We start from the raw sequence: 21,528 nt of genomic DNA on the forward strand, positions 1-21,528 counted from the left end.
GATGGAGGCGCCTGGTGGCGTTTGTACCACGCTGTAGCCTGCCAGCAACTATTACCTTTTCCCGGACCCGCATCGGCTGGGCGGTTCGATCGGTACAGCTGTCGGATCGCATCGAACGCGACGAGGCAGAAACGGACGCTAAATAAGCTGGAAATAAAATCGAACGAATTGGATCTGTCATCCCGGGGGTATCGGTCGGGTGTTGGCGCACGTGGCGAGAAGGATTTATTTTGCGAATCGTACCACGCTACCAGGTTGGCCCGCGGTGGATGGAAAACTTTACAGCGTGGAAGAAGCGAAGAATGCGTGGCCTAATGCCGCTTTTTAAAGATTCACAAGCGAGAAAAGTCCTTTCGTTAAACCCATTTCGGCCATATTTCAATCGCGGTCAACCCCCTCGTAATCTGACCGATATCATAATATTGTGGCGTCGCGAATCGAATCGCTGTCCGAAATCGATGAAACGCAATTTTTATTCGCGTATAATCCCTCCACAAACCCACAAACAACCCCTGTCCAAGCACGCAGTCGCTCCGCAGTCAGGGTTTTTCATTCAGTTTCAAGGCCGGACCGGATTTTCCTCAGCTTGTGAAGCCGTTTCTAACCGGCTCAACAAGTCACACCCAGCGTCCTGCGGGGGAGGCTTTTTTTCTCTCTCCCTTTTGGCGAAGGAACACTGGTTTATTTTGTGATATAAAAATCGCTTACGCTGGCGCCGCAAAGCGCTGGCCGTTAGCGGAACCGTTCCGGCTCGGTTGGTTGGAAAACGAAGACAAACGCGGGCAGCTGTAACCATCGGAGCCAGATTTAACCGAAACGGCCCGGTTTCGAGCCGAAAACTTCGGGACCTTTTCTGGTGTGGCTTGATGATGATGCGTCGGACCATAAATTAGCCTAGTTCGAACCGGTGGGGTTTGATTTATTTGTTCGATTTTTATTCCAGCAAAAGCTTCGCTGCCCTGTTGGCAAGGAGCTTTTCTTTTTTCGCGGTTTGGGTAAGCATCGATTTTGGTATTTTTGTTGTTGTTGGAGTTTTTTTTCCGAGCCACAGCATAAGAGAAACCCTAGACCAGCGCGGTGAAATGCTATTTTTGTCCCAAGATGTTTGTTGCGCTGCACGTTACGGTGGGAAAAGTTTGGGTCGGATTTTCTCGCAGTGGATTTGTTCACCGTGATTGATTTATTTCCAGTTCAATGGTTCACCTGCTCGGAGGTGTCTTCATTCGATGCCATTTTCCGATCCGTTAAGGTTGGCTCGTTGCAGGAGGGTGTCCGAAGTATTTCCATACACCGATGGCCCAAAATGATTGATGATGCTCGAAGAATCACAATGTTGGGTAGATATTATATTTGGGAAATTTCAAGATATTGTCGCAATTTTCACATACAATTAATTGAATTATTTAATATGATCTATAATCTGTGATCCTTAGATTAATACTCTAACCTTTCCATTCGGAAAACAGGATCTTCAAAGGAATTCTTGTTTTGAAACCTCCATTGCGTTAGGTGAAATTGAATAAAATTGAGTTACTTTATGATACCGTCCGTAACCGGAGGGGTGCATGATTTGTTTCTTATTACTGCGAAAGCACGGATTCGCTTGTGGAATTGTTATGCCAACGATGAATGTAGATGGTTCACCGTATCGAGATGAAATTCGGCAGGACTTTGTATAGATATAAAAATATATCTCACTTTCGCTCTTTTTCTTCTTTTCCGAAGCTAAAAATATGCATTCTCAATATGATGGAAAAATTATTTGAAGCACTGTTTTGTGCTTCCAGATGACTTTGAATCAAGTCAAGCTACGAAAAAAGAGATATGGGTTCAACAGAAAAAGAAACAAGAATAACAAGAAGAAGTTATCAAGAGCTTTCATTGGATTTTTTATTTCAATGGAAGAAATGTATGAAACGTAACGAAAGATGCTTTCGAAATCCTTCGGTAGAAGTCCTTTTGATATGGCTCCCGATCCTGAGTCTATTACGGCCAATCTGTTGCAAACAATTCAAGCAATGGCTTCAGTTCGTTTGGAAAGCGAGAAAAAAAAATACAGCATCTAGTAGCTCAGTAGCCTAGGACGTCAAATGAGTCCACGGGTACCGAGCGCAAAGGAGCGTCATAATCCGCACCAGCATTGTACCGCGTCTTAGCAGGCCGTAAGCCGAGGGTGTAGACAGTTCTTCTTGTGCAAGGGAGTGAACAGACGTTGAAGGAATTTTGGTGAACAAACCTGCACATACACACACACACCAACCTAGACCAAGCAAGAAGACCACCCGGGGGGTGATATTCGAAACAGAATTAAGTCCGAAGCGAACCGCCGGCGAGCTTTATCAGATGAAAGCGCACTGGTGGAGCAAGAGTGAAGACAAACTTCTAGCTGCCGGCAATGGTCGGCCGAAACAGGGCACTACGGATATGTAAGGGACACTTGTGGCCACGAGAAGAGCGGAAGGGCGTAGGGTTTATGAGATCTGATTTCGTTTGGTTTAGGGTGCGAGTGCGATGCGGACAGACACTGCTGCTTGCGAACCGTAGGACGGACGTCGAAGAAATGGGTCCGATTATTTGCACAAACGCGCTCGGTTTGTCTAGGTGACAGCTGTTGCTGAAACCGAAACGATGCAACAGTTCAGCTGTAAGGACTGACTGTCACCAAACGGATTGAACGTATTTATTAAATACTTGTCGACTTCACGGCTTTGGGTGGGCAAAAAAAATGGCAAACACTCGGTCCGATCGATAGTCAACTCCGGTTACATACCTTCACTACGATGCAGATGGAAATGAAACCAAAACCAAACGATTAAATTGAATTATGAGTTCTAAATAGTGCACTTTTGTTCACACTTCACTACACTTTAAATTTCATTTAATCGTCCCCTATTGTTCGCTCACGCACGGGCCGGTATGAATCACATGTCCATTCGTTTTTTTCCTGTGTTTAACGCGTCGCTTAATTTCCTCACAAAAAACACCACCGTAGGGGCATCACCGTGATGCAATTTTGCCCGTTGCGTGGCCTACTGGGGCGCACACGCACGAACGAACCCGATAATTATGCACCGTACTCGGACGGGACGCGTGCTCGAACGGTTTCATTTGCGGTTTTCACACCGGGCGTCGTTTTTGCACCGACAAATCGCAGCAGGCTATGCGGATGTGGCTGTTGGGAGAGAAGATAAAAATAGAAAACATAATTGAAATAGTTTGTTTTTCTTTCATTTACATCGCTGCTAATTGGCAATAATTAAGGAATGTTGGAATGTTCTTCAATGCAATCCAGCCGTCTCGTTTTGGTATTAAATTCCACAGCATCTCTATACAATGTGCAGAGCTAAAGCTTCGCTCTTGAGCTGGCGATTAAACATAAAATTCCGCCCCATTGAAGGTGGATAGCGCTCTTTAACTTTTAACAGTTCCATCATCCGGCTGATGGGAAACACTCCACGGACGCAACATTTTATAGTGCAGCTGCAGCCGCATTCGATGATTAACTTCATCGAGGGACTGTCCCGGCAGGCAAAGTGCTACGGCTTTGGGACGTTCGCCAGCGGTGGGTGTAATATTTTTACGATTCGAATCGTAAATGAAACGCACCCCACGCGGGAAAAGAACGTAGCTCCGAAATGTTGATGAGAATAATTCCCATTCCCTCCGGTGATACGGCCATCCTATCCCGCTAGATCGTCATCAGTTTGATGAGGTTCATTTTCCAACTGCAACTTTGTCAGGAGGACGGTTCAAAAGGTATTAAAAATGTTGCAAGGTTTCTGGATGTCGGTTTTAGAGCGGTTTCACTATGGTTTGAGAGACAGCAAGCATGCATATTGCATACCGAAACGCATAAAATTGTAGCGCTGAACGTGAGTGAGAGCGATATTTGGCCTGTGCCCGTTCCAAGCATTTCAATTTCATTTTCAAGGATGCATTTATCTAATTACCTGTGGCATCAGTGCGGGGTGAACCAGCACTTGTGACGGTGGACGGTTGGAGTGAAATAACAGAAAATCAAACATTGTTTTTCTCTCCCGCATTCGATGCACCCCCGTACAAGGGGGAGGATTGCCATTTGGGGTGATAAAATTTGAAAGCCACTCTTCGCCGGAGCCAGAAGAGTCTGGAAAAAATGGCCACTCAGCAGTAATGGCCACATTTAGTGTCAGCATCAGCACACCATCAGGACATTCTTGGGGGCTTGCAATTTGACCTCTCGCTGCAACCCACTCAGGTTGTTGGTTCGAAAAAAAGGGCATCCTGCGATCGGACCTGGGACTCACGACGGTGGTGAAAGCATCGGTCACCAAAACCTGCTAATCCAACTCCGATGATTCATCGGTCGGAATGACCTCTGGGGGTGATGCACCGCGGTTTCTCTATTCTTCCCTGCGTTTGCAAACCCGCCAGCGCCGAATAGTTGGTTGGTGGAAATTTATAGACGTTTTATGATAATGCAAAGTGGTAGTAAAGCGATATTTATGTTCCGGCCTGCCGACAGGCCGCGGGGATGCGGTTTTCACCGACATTCATTGCAGTGGTTCCGCTGTTCGGGATGTTCTTGCTTGTGTGTGGAGGTGTGTATGTTTGTTCTAAGTAACGATTGGATTGCTTTTTTTTCCTTGAATAGCTGCAATTTTATTGTTCCACTGAAGTGGTGGGTACATTTTTTTTTTTGGGATGGAAGCACACAGAGGGAGCGCAATTTAATGCCCCCGGAAAGGGAGTAGAACCCTGGCAGCGGTCTTTTGATGCGGTTTGTTGGCTTCCGGTTTGGCGGTGGTGTGAATCACGTTTATGCGACCCTTAACTAGATTTTATTCGTACAGATGGCCAGATCGTTAACGAAAGTGCAAGCAATCGGACGTTTGAAAGAGCAGTGGGAATTATTTCAGTTCTTGGGTTCCGATTAACGCTTCTTGTACGTTTGGGTGGAACATTTTTCGGGCACATTCGTCACAAGCTGAAAATTGTGCGAACAAGTTTTCTTCGGCACGCTAATGTACTTCCACGCGGTTGATCACACGCGCGATAAATCTCGCGCCAAAAACACTGCCCGATAAATTATGCTCATAAACAACCGATTGATTTGCTGGCACGGTGGCCAATGGTGCCCAATTATTATTCCGCCAGCGTTGCACAAATTAGCCTGGCGTGCTTCTTTCGGCAGTGTGGCAGTGCCGGAATTTATGAAGTGCCGTTCAGCGCATGGTGTTTCGCAAGCGAATTAGCCACCGACCGGTCGGACGTGTTTCGAATTCCCGATCACTGATCGGTGACGGTGGGAACGCCGTTTGGAATGCATGGGAAGTGGGCCTCTTTTTCGGGCACGAGATCTCCGAAGGACTCATCGGTCGCTTACGGTCCGTTAGGCTCATAAATCAGAATAACAATCCATTATCGAGGGGCGATCGATGAGAGAGAAATGCGGGAGCGGGATGCATGATTCTCTCATCACGTTTGGCACGACGATGATTTGCGTGCAAACACGCGTGCAATCTGATTGGAACATTAGGTCCGGGTGACAGGGAGTGCGTTTGCAATAATTTAGCATTTTCCGAGTGAAAGACTCCTCCTCGTGCAATCGATTTGCTGTGAATTTAAATTGGCCGCATTGGTTTTTGGTATGAAAATTACCCACATCGTATCACGTGGACCTGTTCGGTTATATTAATTTCCACGAATACCTTCCCCGAGAGGGACACGCTTTAATAACACCGAGCTTTAAGGAGGTTTACGCGTACAAATTGCCGCAAAGTCCAATGTCCACCGCGACGCGGGACATATTGTTTTTGTTGTTCTGCCCCCGTAACAAACGGCTAAAATAGCCACAATCCGACCAGTACCGGGGATGATGATGGTGGCCATTTAATTATCCCACCCCCCCCCCCCCCCCCAACGCTCCTTTTCCACCCCCTTCTAGGGGGTGTTTTCAGGCGCGTGCCGTCGCTCCGTCGCTCCGGTGAAAAATGTAACCGAAACCCCCCGGTTCCGTCGGTGGCGTGGGTAATTAGGATGAATTTTCATTCCGATGGCACTCCCGCCCCCGGTTTTGCTAAAAGCTTACGCCTCTTCTCTCCCACCCCCCCCCACCCTTTTTTTGCACCCCCAACGAGCGCTTGTGGCCTTGTCGACGAGCTTTCCACGGGTGCCAGTAGATGTGGGTGGGCACGGGCTCATCGTGGGTTGGGCTTGTTTGTCGCGGTTTGGATTGCGGTGGAGACCAAAACACGAGTGACATGTTTTGACTAACAACGTAGCTATTATATTTTGCGTGTTTTTTTTGTTTTGTTTTTGCTTTTCGTTTCGTTTCGTCTCGTTTCATTTGTCTGCTTCATTTCGCATAAAGCTGCCTTTCGTGAAACGCGACCTCACACACACACTCACACTCCTGCTTTTGCGTAGGATCAGTACAGCAGTATTAGTATTAGAAGTATAAGTATAGCAATTAGATAAATGGTAATTAGTATTAGTGATAAGAGATAAGAATAAATAAAGAGTGCGGCGTGCCGACGGCCTCTTTCTTATTCAGACGGCGTCCAAGGCATGTGCTTGTTGTCTTCCACCCGAAACACCAGAAATAAAAAAGTAATACACCATATGACCAGTGACATGCAACCGTGACAAGACTAAAGTGAAAAAGTGCAAATTTACGCAAGATATTTGATAGAAACCCGGTACGTCGCGCTCTTTATTTATGCTTTTCTCCTATCTAATTGCTATACTAATAATTCTAATACCAATACTGCTATACTACTATCCTACTAATACTAGCAATACTAATAATGCTACACCGTGTTGATTCGGGATTTGGTCCGGATAACGCCCGCGTACATAATTCGTCAATTAGTTGCGGGGGCGGACGCTGGGACGAGGCGGGCGTGGGTGCACAGGCATCAGCAGATGTTCATAAATTATGCTAACATCGGAGCGTGATGTGTACCGACCGGCCAACGATGGGGGCGGGATCTCCGGCATCGAACATTGCATCAATTAATGTCATTTATTTTGTTTTTTTTTTTTGCATGTATGGGGGGAATGTTTTGAAAACAAAAACTAGATATATATTCTCTTTTTTTTTGCCTGCCAGCGATAAGATACACGAACCTGCTGATGGTTCGTTTTTTTTCTTTGCGCGCGACACGCGCGAATGATATACCAATCGAATTAGTTACGCGAGACGGATGGTAAAGCCTGCGTGTGAAGGTTTAATTGAGCCTATCATAATTAATTAATTAATTGCATGATTGTAGCTGTCCGGTTTGATTATTCGTACGCGTGAAAGCGTGGGAATTTTTTGTTCTCCTTCGCTCCCTTTTTTGCAAAAATCTCTTTCCCTGGAATTTTTATCCTTTTTCCCTTCCATTTGATAATCGAAGCGTGTGAGTAATAACTGCAAATATACAAATATGTTTTCCGGCTCGTTTCATCGCTGGAATAAATCGTTGAAATCAAATAATGCAACATTAATACCGCTTGCTCGAGCGCTTGTAATCGCAATAAATCGCGGACAAGGTTTCGGAGTATTTCAGTTTGTTTATCGTGACAGCGAGACCACAACGGTGGTTAAAGTGAGCGCTACGTGACCGATTCGTTAGCGATTTTCCATGGCAATTTCAATAAATCCCCATCACATGGCCACATTCAACCAAACGGCGCCTTCTATTGATGACGATCGGTGTACGGCACGAGGGGACACTTGCTGTGACTTCCACCTGTGGCAGGATCTTTTTACGAAACCTCAACCCGCTAACGGCCGGGCCACAGTCACGGAAAATAGTTAGATCATCTGTCAGCATAATCACTAATTAAACGGTTACCGGTCTGGAACCGGTGCCGGTCTTAACCCCACGCATAGCCGTATCCTGTTACACGGTAACGGCGGCGAATACGTGCACCGGTTCCTTTGGTTCCCGGTCGCTGCCAAGTGGCAATAAGTTCCCTTTTTCCGGGGCGCCATTTGAGGACAAAAACCCCGGCAGCTTCGGATGAACCTTTTCTTTTCAGTGGGAGTGCTTGGAGAGTGCCGACGTTCTGATGGGTTTCGTTCACCACGTTTCCAGGCGTCCGGGAGCACGATCTATTGTGGCCGGAGCAGCGAATCTTCTAGTGAAGTGTACTCCTGAACGCCAACCGATAGGGCCCAGTTGATTGTTCGGCCAGATTTCGCAACCCGACGATGAGCTTTCGGGGAATTTGTGCCATTCTTTCCCACGCGCGTTTCCGTGGGGAAGAAATTAGTTGAAGTGGCCGCACGTGTTCGAAACGTGTGGTCTGTGGCAATCATTATAGATGTAATTTGAGCGTATAGCTACCGTTGCTATTTCTGGGCAAATTTGATTAAGCTAGCTAGCTGTACGCGTATAGCATAGAATGAAATATGACACCGTGGCAGCAGAGACACGTGAGAGCATTTAAGAAAAACATTTCAATATTAGGGTCGCTTAATTTATAATTAAACTATGATTGCGATTTGAAGGAATAAACATCCTAACGCGTTTGGGTTGGAAATGTTTAACAAACTTTACTAAATATCGTTTTTTCAAATAACTGTCAACGTGGCTATTCTGTGCACAATGAAACATTATAAACCCTTTCATAACCCTTCATAAGTCAAAAACAAAATGCACGACAAAAGCAACATGACATTCGCCAATGCCTTGTCTGAAATCGAGCTGAAAGGATTGCCAAAACGTGCCTTCGTCCCTTCCAATTCACAATATGTTGCGAAAGAAGCGCAAAGTCTGTACCTGTGATTCGGAAGCGTGTAAAACTTTATTGCACCCCTCGCTCGCATATATACGCCGCGAAAATGAAATTGTAATTTTCTTCCCGCGGCACCGGTAGGATTAGCGTTTCATAATGCAGCTCCCGGGCAATCCGGGTGCGGGCTTTCACCGAATCCCGAGAGATTGTATAGGGGAATTAAAATTTCATCCCGCATCGCAATGGTGCTTTCTTTTCGCTCGAGTTCGGCAAACCGTGTGTCGGTCCGGGTTTTGGTATCGTCAAAATTGGGCAGCATCGGCCTTTGGAACGGGTTCACGTACGTAGCATCGCCTGCAGGAGGACGGATATGGACGTAATGATCGCGGTAAGGGCAGCCGGATGGTAGGTGGCAGTATATTAAGCGAAATGGTTCCCGCTCGGTCGTTAGGCGGACCATTTTCATTAGGATTTCAATTAAAACCGATCAGCGGGCCGAGCGCTGGGATGGAATGGTAAACCAGAGAGGCCATTGCCACAGGGGTTTGTAGTTCGGCGGGAGTTGATCAATGCACGGAAGGAAGCAAGAGCCCTAGGCATCCTTTTCCCACCCTTCGGAGAAGGGGAGGGACATGCGGTCTTGTGATAACTGTAGTGTGGAGGGCGCAAATTGATAACGAAACAAACCCACCGATGGGTAAACCCATTACCAAAACCGATCCTCGGCTAAGCTAATGATGGGATGGGTTAGATGGGCTAACTTATTTTAAAAACAACACCACGTACAACAGCAACACAAAAAAAAACGCATTATCAATGCGTCCGTGCTTGCTGTGTGCGTGGGAGTGTTCGGTTTGGTAAATGGGTGGTTCAACCATAAACCATAAGCACACCCCTTGGTGATGGGAGTTATCGAACGCTCGGCGGGTTTTCGTGAAGCCGTGTAATGGAACTGCCGTCTAATTTGCATACTTCGTCCCGACGAAATATTAAATGATGCTCTAATGCATGGCATTTTTGCGTCCATTCCATTAGCATTGGTTTTCCTTTTCCCAGCCTACTCGGTTCTGTCTTTTCTTTGCTGTCGTTAGATGTTTAGGTTTTTGTCCCCTAAATTCAAGAGACAATTGTACCACGAGCCCGATCGTCTTATTTATGGCGGTCACTTAAACCGATTACTGTTTCGCAATCGCACCCAGATTTCGAGCCTTTCAAGGATTTGCAGCTAGGGGGAAAAGTCCTTCCCGCAAGAGCTCAGCAGTATGAATGTGAATCAAGCCACCGAAATAATATGAATTATACGCGAGCGAAACGTGCCTGCCTTTTCCCGGAAAGGATGCGGATGCGGGCTAAATGACGTTCCCGAAAGGAATGGAAATGGCCGCTTTTCTCATCACACACAACGCGCGCATCGAATCACCACCGATGCGCTTCGTTAGCATTTTCATTCCGGTGGTTTTTTCTTGCGAAAGAATTTCCATTTTTGAAACCCAATGAGATGGGCTGATAAATCGCCAAATCCCCGACGTTCGCGTCGTTCCGCGATGGTGGTGCATTTTAATTAACATTCAGGTTTTTTTTGTCCTTTCTTTTGTCCTTGGTGGGTTGCAAGCGAGCTTCATCCGTGCACAAGGATTCAAAGGCTCTCGGTGCAGTCGATTGTGTTAATTTCGCCTGATAATGCTAATGCAATGGCAACGGAGAAGTGGAATTTTAGCTCGAGGTGTACTCTGAGCGCCCGGATTCTGAGCGTGTGCGATTCCTAACGCAATAACTTTTTACGAGGCGCGTTGTAATTGCATTAATGGAGTGCTTAAATGCGGTGGTGACATGCCTTCACGGGGATTGTTATGACTTGGCTAGGTGTTGGAGTTGACGTGACGTAGTTGCAGTTACTGCACTAAAATGAGTGTGCTATCATCCAACGAGCTTAAGCATGATCCCGGCAAACCTATACTCCCCCAGCAACTAGAGCCCGTAATTATCGCGACCTTTTTGCGGTCTATTTCATAATTTATCATCGATGCTGACTGACGATATCAGCAGCTGAGCTTTTTTGCTTCCCTTTAGTATTCTCGCGAGATGAAGGAGAATGCTACCTGAATCTTGATTGTTTTTTTTTTCGCCCTTCAATGAAAAGAAAAACGCACTGAACGTCTCCGTGGTGCTTCCTTCGGGAACCATGCCCGGTGGGTGTGATTGCACAGGAAATGGTGAGAACATGACGAACGCGAAACATTATGACCCGATGGGAAAAAATGTCCATAACTCTGACAGCGGTGTTCGCGGCCTGGAATACGCGAACGACGCCGCCGCCAGTCTTATGCCTGCGATCGTGCAGTCACATTTCAATATTTTATAGGAAACTTTTTTAATTAAATAACATCTTCTCATTTCCGGTGCCGCGTCTTTGGTTCCATTTCATTAGTACCGCCCGGCTAATGGAGAAAGATGGGTACCTTTCTTATTAGCTTCGCAATCTTAAAAAGGGGCTCCAAAAAAGAAGCGACTTGTTAATGGAGTTAATTTAAAAAAAAATGGAGTACATTAAACGTTTTCCATACTTATGAAAAATGTAGTTGCTATGCTTAAAGATTGTGAATTACGATAGGACACAATCCAATAACGTGCGACAGTGTGTCGTGTCGCAGTCAGCATGTGCATGCGGGATAATCAACTGCATTATTATAGTTTTTCGTTCGCCGATCCTGATTTTCCATTGATTGACTTTCATTGCAACCGTGCCTCGTTCGTTTCGTTCGATCCAAATTCCCCGTGTGCTCGGCAACGACAATTTCGAAGTTTCATATCTCATTTTTATTCCCACTGCCCCCGCATTCCGTAAGCATTCCAACCGGATATCCGGCGCTGAGGGGATGTAGTCGTTTTTTTGTGTGCGCTTTTGTTATGCTGTTTTTTTTCTTGGTTTCATCGGCAAGTTGTCGACTGCGCCATCCTTTACAGCGATGTTACAACCGAGCCTAGACGTGGTGAAACAGAAGCACGGAGGCCACCATTGCGCGACAAGACAATCAGATTTAAAATTTGCCATTCGGTGGCTTCCCGTAAAGGAAGTAAAAACCACGCCACTAGGAGTGGAAACTGCCGCATGCCGGGGCTGGCGGATATGGAAATCGATAAAATATAATAAAATATAAATTTAGATTGCTTAGCAGAAAACCCGTCTCACGGAAGCGATGACGATGGCAGCTGTGGCACGGGTTCGATGGGGGAAAAAAAGGAAGAGAATCAAACACGAATGCGGGAAAGGAGCGATTTATTGGTCTTCGACATGGAAAGTGTGTCTGTGTGTGTATGTGGGACCGAAGCCACCGCCATCGGCTTTCGAGGATGGCACGGTTGTACGCTATCTGCGATGAACTTTTGCGCCTTCGACGGTGAGATGAGTTATCGGGTGGCTGGCAGTGCTACGGGGCAACCGGATCAAGCGTCCCATTTCCGGTTGGTTGGAGGATTCGCGCTTTTGCCCCGCGGACCAAACCGAGCAGCTCGATCGAACGGATTTAATTTATTTGCCGTGCTCGGGTTTGCTTTACTTATGCGCGAGTTGAATGTCGAGACCGTTTAATTGGCTCGCGTAATCAGCCGCGTACTATCTTTGTCGGTATGGGAGCTTTTTTCTTGGGAAATTTTTTCCTCGCACGGAATTTTGGCATTATTTTAGTTTGTGCAAGGCATGAACTACACAAACAAACATCAAAGGAGCCGATGCTTGACGGTGAATTTCGCTTTGTTTGTGCCCTTTAAGAAGTGATTTAATATGATCGAGGGCTGATTCGTGAGAAACAGACGACTGTAGTTGCTGGGAATCGTTCAAGCAGTTGTTATCCAACATTCACTACCCTCTAAGAATGATAATCGTTTCAACAAGAGGCAAGGTAACAAGGTTGCTCCGAATTACAAGCCCAGCTTTTTTCAGCCATTTCTCAATAGCTTGCCAACTAAAGCCGCCTCTGGAGCGTGCGGCCAAGGTTATGCCCACGGCTTCGTGTAGTCCTTGCTCGAACGCAACGCTGTAAGCAGACATGCCACAACCACTGCATCCTTGAGAGCGATGACACGGAATGCTGCAGGATTTCCGTAAAGTGGCTCTTAATGGTACTTTATGATTTCCGTCTCGAGAACGAGATCCGCCGCGAGCGCCCCCGCAAGTGACTGCCGGAGTCATCGTGGGTGGATCGGTATGGAGTGAAATTGGCGTAAATTCACCCGGTGCGTCCTTCGAGTGGTAGCATTCGAACTGCAGCCGTTAGCCGGTAGCAACGGAACTGTCGCGCTGAACAAGCATGCTGAAGGACATGTCGATTGTGATGATAGCTATTAAGATCATTTCGATTACTGTGAGTGCTGATGATTCGAGGTTTATTAATGGCCAAACGTGTCGGAATTGAAGTGTGTAGATGGAGGTTTAGTTTAACTTTTGCTCCAAATTGGCGCTGTGCCACTATATGGAATCTCTTGTGGAACACATTGGACACATTTTTAACGAAAGCTGGAGATTTGCCTTCAATAGTGAATTTCATAGACGGGTGGCGAGCCAACTGTACGTTTAAAGCTTATGAAGAAGCGTGCATTGCAGTGCAAGAGCGCTGTGCCTTTTATTCCATACGCTATTATGGTGCTGGTTTAAAATATTCTCATCTGGAGGGGTTTGTTTTTCTTCCATCGTATGTGCGGGCCGGAAATCCGGTGACCAACCACGTAAAAGCACTAGAGGGAAATGCAAAACACACCCGCTCATCAGAAGATAAACTTTGCCGGGCAACTACCGAGGATCCTCCCACGCTACTGCTGTTGCGTGGGGCGTTTGGAGAGTTAAAAAATCAACATGTAATGATAATAATAACTGCGCACAGCTCAGCACCTCCGGGATGGTGTGCCTCTCTCGGGAGGCCGATGGCGATGGCGGTTCGGTGGAAATGGGAAGCGTTTCATGGCGTTCACTCGGTACCGTTCCCGGCATCGGGTGTTTCGCCGAACGTTTGATGTTTGTTGTTAATTTTGAATTTGAATTTTAATTGAAGTTTATTCGCGCTTTTTTTTCTCGCTTTCGTTTTTATTATTTTTACGCAACGATAAGCCAACGCGTTGGGTGCGGCTCGCTGTAATAGTCGGTTCATATTTTTTGGTTTTTTTTTTCAACCGTTTAGTTCGAAAACAGTCGAAGAAGTGTAAAGAGAAAAGATAAAAAAAAAATACTTGCTAAATACAGTCAGAAAAACGAACCGTGTGATCTGTGGGTTTGTTATCGTGGAGAAAACGATGTGGGTTTGTTTTTTTGAAAGCATAAAGCCATAACGAACGCGACCAGATGGACTTCAATATTCAAAAAGTTTGTTTTTTTTTTCAACAAGGCATGGGAAAATTTAGCTTAGCCTGCATCAGAACCTTGCACTGTGTGATTGAAAAAAAAGGGTATGGTACTCATTCGTTTGTTTGGATAAGCAGCATGATTTCCGAATGCTTAACTTCTCTGCACTCCTTTTACATTGCTCCAATTTTTTTTTCTGTATCGCAAAAAGGTAGCTGCATTGCGTTTAAATTATGCATGCGTTATGGAAAATCCGCAACAGTGATCATAAAAACACACAACTGCAAAAGCTGCAGCTTCGTCTCGTCGGTAGCAAATATTCAATTAAAATCCCATTTGTCTCGCCCTCGTTTCGGAGAGGTTTACCACAACACCCGGTGAGATAAGAAACTGTGCAGCAAAAATTCCCACCCCGGGTAATTGTTGTTTCATCCTTGTTCGCTACGGCACGAGCGTAGTTTCTTTGGCGAAGTTGATAACGGACGGCAAGGGTGAACTGAACTGAGACGAAGAAAAAGCGACTTTCGCTCGTGTGTGGTACACAAAGTTAAGCAACCCTTCAGGAGCTGCTCGTGCGAGCGATGACTGGCTTCTGCGGGATGCTGTACGCCTTTAAGTATGCAACAAGACGAGCATGGATGCTTATTTTTGTTTACATATCCCAGCTTTGACGTCCTGTTTTTCCTACATGTGTTCGTCGACACGAAAAAACAGGATACTACTACAAGAGTTCCCTCTTCATGCTGTTCATGTCGACTTTGCCGTGAATACTACCCTCGGATCTACTTCACCTGCTCGCAGCTGTGCATAATGTGGGCTCTCGTAGCAGCAGAAAGAAAAAAAGGGAGCAGTACAGAAAAAAAAGGATACAGGATATACCTGTTTTGCTGGAAGGGTGGTGCCCAGTCACTTGCCTTTGGTGTGACTTTTTGCTCGCATAGAAAGCTCCCTTCTTGAGCGCGTCAACATGCCTGAAGTGGAAGTAATTTATGCACCAACTCCTAATCTCAGCCCACAGCTGTAAGCCGTGTGTCTCCTGCGCTTAATCCGGGAGATTTTTCTCCTCCAGCAACTGCCCGAACCGAGCCATACAGGTGAAAGTTTTTTGCCGGTAGCAAGCTCCGCTTGGATGCCGCTGAGTGGGCGAGAATAGATGAGGTGGGAAATCAATAATCCCCTTTCGGGCCGGAAGGGCAGATGCAAGAGATATCGTATGCCGAAGGGAGGTATTGTCGATGCGGAGCGAGATAGAAAAAAGAGACAGCCGAGCCGAGAAGTGTGGGATGCTTTCATGCAGATCAAGCGAACGGTTTTCGCTTGACGAGGCGCACGTTTTCTTGAGTGGAAAAGAAAAGCCTTCTGCTTTCTCGGCGTCTGTGTCGGCCGGAACCATCGGGGCGTCATTTATCGTTGCCGAGGAATTTAAGTGATCGTTTTTTCGATGGACAGGAAAATGAAGCTCAGGGAGTAATCCTTGGATGCCGTCGATGGGGGTGATTTTGCGTGCGTGCGTGCACGGAGCCCGCTTTCTGTCGGTATGGCTTTGATGATGGGCGAAGGGATTCAATTGCAACAAAGGAAGGATTCCGGACGGTTTCCAGCCACCTGGCTGGCAATAAAACTCTCGGTAAATGGGTCAAACCTACTCTGGTGATGGTTATTCGGTTTGACGTTATTCATGATTTACCGTTGCAAGGACTTTTGCAAGGATAAAAGAAGCCACATGGGCAATTTCCGGGAAAATTGTCGATACGCTTTTATGCAACATATTATTCAATTTAATGGAAGTGGTAGAGAGTTTTCTTTTTCACAAAGTCAATTCACAGTTAATGTGAATACATTTTGAATTGAATAATTTGCAAGTGAAAATTTTATTTGTTTGGATTGAAATTCAAATGTTTCTTAAAACTCATATACCAAGCTCGGTTGTGTGTTCGCAAGCATCGCTGATCCGTAATGTGAGATAAAGATTAATATTGACACTACCGGAACAAGTTTCAATTCGGAAATTCGGTATTCATGATACGATACCGTGTTTCAATGATATCTGTTTGATGTTTATACAGCGTTACCCCACGGAAGGAAGAAACACAAATAATGAGTCCTTGCGTGTGTGTGTGTGTGTGATGAGAAAAGAAGCATGACGAAAAATTTGCCAGAACCGCGTGGCGTACGTTAACGCTGGATGTTGGGAAAATCTGCAAACAAGAGCCTTTGGTACTCGTTATGGTGATGATTATCACACCGCCACCATTAAGCGCAACTTGAAATTGAAGGGCTTCGGAAATATGCGCTTGACATGTTCGATGAATGTCGGCGATGGAGAACAACCCGAGAAGCACGAGGTTTTCGGTGGCACTCGGCACGGTTCGAAGGAAAATCGACAAACGAAGGAAGTGCGCGCGATTGATAACATACGCGATTATGTCACCACGTTGCTACGGTCGCAGCAGAAGCCGAGGTAAGAATGCCTTAGGTGTGGAACAGAGCAGAATGCCGTACGGCATCGCAGACAAACGCGCCGCAAAATCTGCTTCACAATTCCGCGACTCATAAAAAAGTCAATGAGCCGCGGACCGGTTCCGCTCGGCTGTATGGTTTTGGGGTACATTGGAGCCATGGGTGAAAGGGATCGAGCAAAAAAAAAAAAGGCCTTCCAATACCCTTCAAGATCGTCAGCGAACGAACGGCGGCGCAAAAGAGGGGCGCGTTGATGCGCGAAAAAGTTGACGAGCAGCCGCTTCGGTGGCGCTTCGAAAATAGCAACGATGAACCGCGATAAATCGGCGGCTGGGTCGCATGAGCGAACGAGATGTGTCGAACCGGTTCCGGCACCGCCTTTTGCTGGCAATGAATGAACGTGGGCTTGTGCTTTTTTTTTCTCCGCTGGTTGACTGTTAAAGGTCTCGCGTGCGTCAATATTGCGCGGTGGGCTTTGTTTTTCGGTGCTCGAATGCGCGATGTGCTGCTGATGTTGTTTTCTCCGGTCGCTTTCATGCAGATTATTGTCTCGCTGAAAGGGCTCGGCTTACCGTCTTGTCGGGGCCGGTTTATGTGATCGGGAAAGCGATATGAGTGCGCTTATCCGGTATGAGCATCTTTTCTTCGATGCTTGAAATACGATCCTCGAACGGTATGCTTTTTCTGTTGTTTTTTTTCTAACGTTTCGACGTTTCTTTAGCAGGTCGCATGCTTCCGATGGTGGTGTTCTTGATGAAAGCGTACGTTTTCCGCTCACATGTTCGCGAAATAATAAGATGAAAGGGCGCATCGAAAGTAGGGCTATTTTTTTCCTCGGAAAATTCTTAGTTTTTCACATTGCATACATTCAGGCGACGTTAACGATCGAGTCACAATAAACGAGCAGAAGAAAAAAGGGAGTGCATTATTTCTTCAAACGATGTCTTTAAGATGGTCTGAACAAGCAGAAGATCTTTCCTCTTAATTTTCCGTCGTTTTAACGTTCTCATCTCTGTTACGTGTATTTTTTTGTCTTGTCATCTTTTGGTAGTTTTTTGTGCCTTTACGGTTTACACGCTTTAACAAGCGCCCATCAATGGGTCCCCGGGCAGGATCTTGATTTATTGCGCTCGAACAGGTTTGCTTTCGAAAGATGCCGTTCGTTCCTTCGATGCTTCAAAGCGCGGGACATAATGAAACTCTCGAACCGCTGGATGGGTTAAAGTTGTTAGCATGACCGAAAGAATGAGTTTTTTTCAAAGTATCGATTGGATTCTTCGGTTTCGTTATTCAAACGGTTGCAAAAAAAAACACCCAGTTGCTTTAAAATCATCCAACCGGTGCGTTTCGTACAGCTGGGGTAGCTTTGGCACAAATAGAACACACAATGGACGAAAAGGAGAGTAAAATCCGCGTTTGAGAACAGGAAACGAAATGGAACCGATTGAACGAAGCAACGCCAAAAAAAAATACACACGAACGAATCGAGCAGCAGTGCGCGAACGAACAACAGCAGCAGTTAGAACCGGAGATCAAGATTGATGAACAGCTGAGGGCCTTGGCGGAATTGTTGCCGTGTTGCCGGTGGCGGCCGTATTTTGCCATCCGCGAAACACCGATCGATCGATAAATCGTTGCATCCGAGCGCGGAAAGGAAGCCAATTTTTTGCTTGTTCAAGCTTCGATGAATAAAGCAACGAAACAATTCGAAAAAAAGGGACTCGAATAAAAAATAACACCGTGCAAGCTGTTTGAAAATCGAACAGCCCTTCGCGAAACGGATGGCGACCGTCGAAACTAATAGGAATGGATGATCGCGGTAAGGGATCGCGAGTGCCAGCGTACGAGCGTTGGAGAAAAGGTGCTGGTTTGGTTCGAATGAAAATTAATGATTGCGGTGTTGAATTGGGAGAGCGGCTTCAATAGCGATTGGTGCTTTTCTCAGCACGAATGCAACATTGTGCAGGATTGGAACGAACTGCAAACAAGCCGTTGTTTAGTGGCATGAAATAGATCTATTGTTCGCTCCTAGACCAACAGATCGACAAAGAGGGGCGCGTTGTTTCACTCACAACAGCTCCACCGCTTAATCCATCTCACCGTAAACAAAGCGTATTATCGAAATAATAAACGAGTAATGAATTTTCTCCGCATCGCGCTCCGTGCGTGTGAGAGTAAATCCGGTGCAACCGACGAATGTCACCGTGCCGCGGGCAAGATTATCACTATTAATATGCTGCATTTGGGCACCTCTTACCGAACGGTCTTCGAGCGAGTCGGACACATCGCGTGCGTCATATCAGTGCGATCAGATGCACGGCTGAGTGCCTTAAACCGGCCCGTGGAGCATACATTAAGCGCTGTGCAAGCTTCAGAATTATGAGGCAAGCAAACACACCGGCCTCGGCTCCGAAAAGGGATGCGAAACAAAATGGGATTCTCACGCCACCGTCGTCTTTCGTCCACACTTGCGAAGCGGTGCGCGTGCAAATCTCCCAAGCCCTGTGGTAATCGGTTAAACTGGTGCGCCGAGCCCACGGTGAACCACGGTGAGGGTTGGGCTGAAAATTAATTAACGTTCTCGAGCCCGGATGTATGGTGCATCCTCGGGCTATACAAGCGGCAGGATGCTGTCCGAGTGCGGCACCCGAAGGTCCGACAAAACCGGTCGGGTGTACGGGCAAGCGTGGCCAGAATTAATCACCTCCCGAAGCCGTGCCAACGTAGACCGGAAAATCCAGCCCGCAGCGAGTGCCACCGTGGATCGCGAGGAGGATGTAATTATTTCTGGTTGCACCGGTCAGCCAGACCGGCCAGGTGTACGCACGCGGACGATGGGTGCATTCCCACGGTTGTGTGGTGTGCCACGCGACTGGCTGCTACCGGGAACTCCCGGTTTGTGTGTCCCTTTTCGGGTCGTCCATAAATCAAACAGATCACCGCTCAGTCTCGCCGCTCGACCAGAGTAGACGCATTCGAAAACTTTACTTTAAAATCAATAGCCTTTCTGCGAGCGCAAAGAGGAAGTTAAGCGTTCAGACAGGATGCTCCACTTTGGAAAGCATTCGCTCGTAATCGGTGAACCCCTTGGCCAGTCGTTACCAACGGCAGGATTAAGGGCGCCGAGGAAAGCGCTACCATCAAAGTATGTCATTTGCACTCGCTCCCGGGTGTATGCAACACGCTCAACACGCGTATGTACACAAGGGCCGAAAATTAATCACGTGGTTCCGAGTGGATAACGTTCATTTGTCGAAAGACGTACGCTAGACGTGTGCCTTTTCATCGTCCTCGCGAGACTGGTGGTACGCTGATGTGTCAAAAAGCAAACGGAGCGTTTGTACCTCTCTGTCTCTGACCGCTAAATGGACGAGTATTGGTCGACTGCCTGTGATGGGGTGCCTCATTTCGACGGCTTGAAACTCCCGGCCAGCTTCTTCTCATTTACATCTCCACCGTGGCGTGGGTGTTCCATCTGAACGCCTTGTGTGGTCCATCGTACGAGGCTCTCTACCAGTCCGCTGGTGGAGTAATTAATATTTTGCGACGTTGCCCCACAGAGCTGACGGGCGCTCTGCAGATGAGTGATCGCTCGCGTGGCAGAAAAGGCTCCCGGCGGCAGTGAGAAAGAAGGTAGTACGAACACTTGAGCACTGGAGCGTGCCATTTGTAATTCAAAAGCGTGTCGATTATCGTTTACTATGCCGAAACCCGAGGGTGGTATGAAGGATCTCGTAATACTACGCGCAAGGTGCGCGCCCGACTTGGACAGCACCGTGCTCGGTTCGTTTGGAAAATGAGGCATCCAGCAAGCGTTTCGAATAATAAACCCATTGTCTCATTGCGCCATGGCCCTTTTTCGACGGAAATCTAATCACGTTTCAAACAAATTCTGCTATTCCAAACCCGTTGTGATGGCTTCCATCAGGCGAGAGTAAACAGACAGCTCTGGTTCGGGCGATGAGCCACACGACAAGGCCGGAACAATCCGGTACCGGCCGGTTACGAAGCCATTTCGTTTTCCAAACATTCAAACATTTGCGCAAAAGGTACGTTATTTTTCTCCTCCGGCGCTCCAGGCGTCCTTGCGCAGGCCAAATGGAGCCGTTTGCACACACAGTTTGGTGGAAATCATGCGAAGGACCTCCTCCTCCTTCTTACGGTCGTATGCGTACCTATCGGCACATCTGGTAGTGTGGACGGGGGAGTGAAGTAAAAATAAATACGACGCCAAATAAAGTCACCCCTTTTTAAATAAATAAAGAACTCGCTCGGGTGCTCGCACGTTGGGAGACCGCTCGTGGGGACGATTATCGAAGAGCGTGGTGGAAGAGGGAAGCTTTTCTTGTGGCATATTTGAACAATTTTCATCCAATTTCCATTTGCAACTGCTGCCGGTGTAGCAGTGTGAGAAGGAGGAAATGTCCTTCGCAATGTTTGCTTTCTCGTATGTGAGTGCGTGTTTGGGTAGGTGTGTGTGTGTGTCTACAGACGGCTTCACTTAAGACAAGAATTGAAAAAAAGGATCCGGAGTGTTGGTCGAGGAAAAGTCAAGGTGAGTCTGCCCTACCCACGGTTGACCCCATGATTAAGTGTATCACCTAGGAAGCAGAACCCACCCACGGTACACACATCGACACGCACCTCGGGTACCACGCGCAAAGGAAATATGGAACGAAAAATGGCTCAATAAACTAAAGGCGATCGTAAGTGAAGACAGTTGAATGAGGCGAAACCGAACCCATGCCCTCGGGGGGCGACGATGGAAATATTTTGCACCATGGCAACGGACGGTACGAAATCCTTAGTGAGCCGTTTTTTTTTCTCCCGCTACAGAACCCCACAAGGATCTGCCATTTGGGATGCGCCTGTTTGTGTGCTTGTGGGGATTGTTGTTTTTCTGTCCCCTGTATTATGTACGAGCGAGAACCACCAGAAACAGTAGCAAATAGTGTGGCCAAGCGACCTTCCAGTGTCCCTGCAAGGACGCATTTACAAATGCGCCCGAACCTTTTCAGCCAACCATT

The sequence above is a fragment of the Anopheles nili genome, chromosome 3 (genome assembly GCF_943737925.1).
Source record: "Anopheles nili chromosome 3, idAnoNiliSN_F5_01, whole genome shotgun sequence".
Lineage (NCBI taxonomy): Eukaryota > Metazoa > Arthropoda > Insecta > Diptera > Culicidae > Anopheles > Anopheles nili.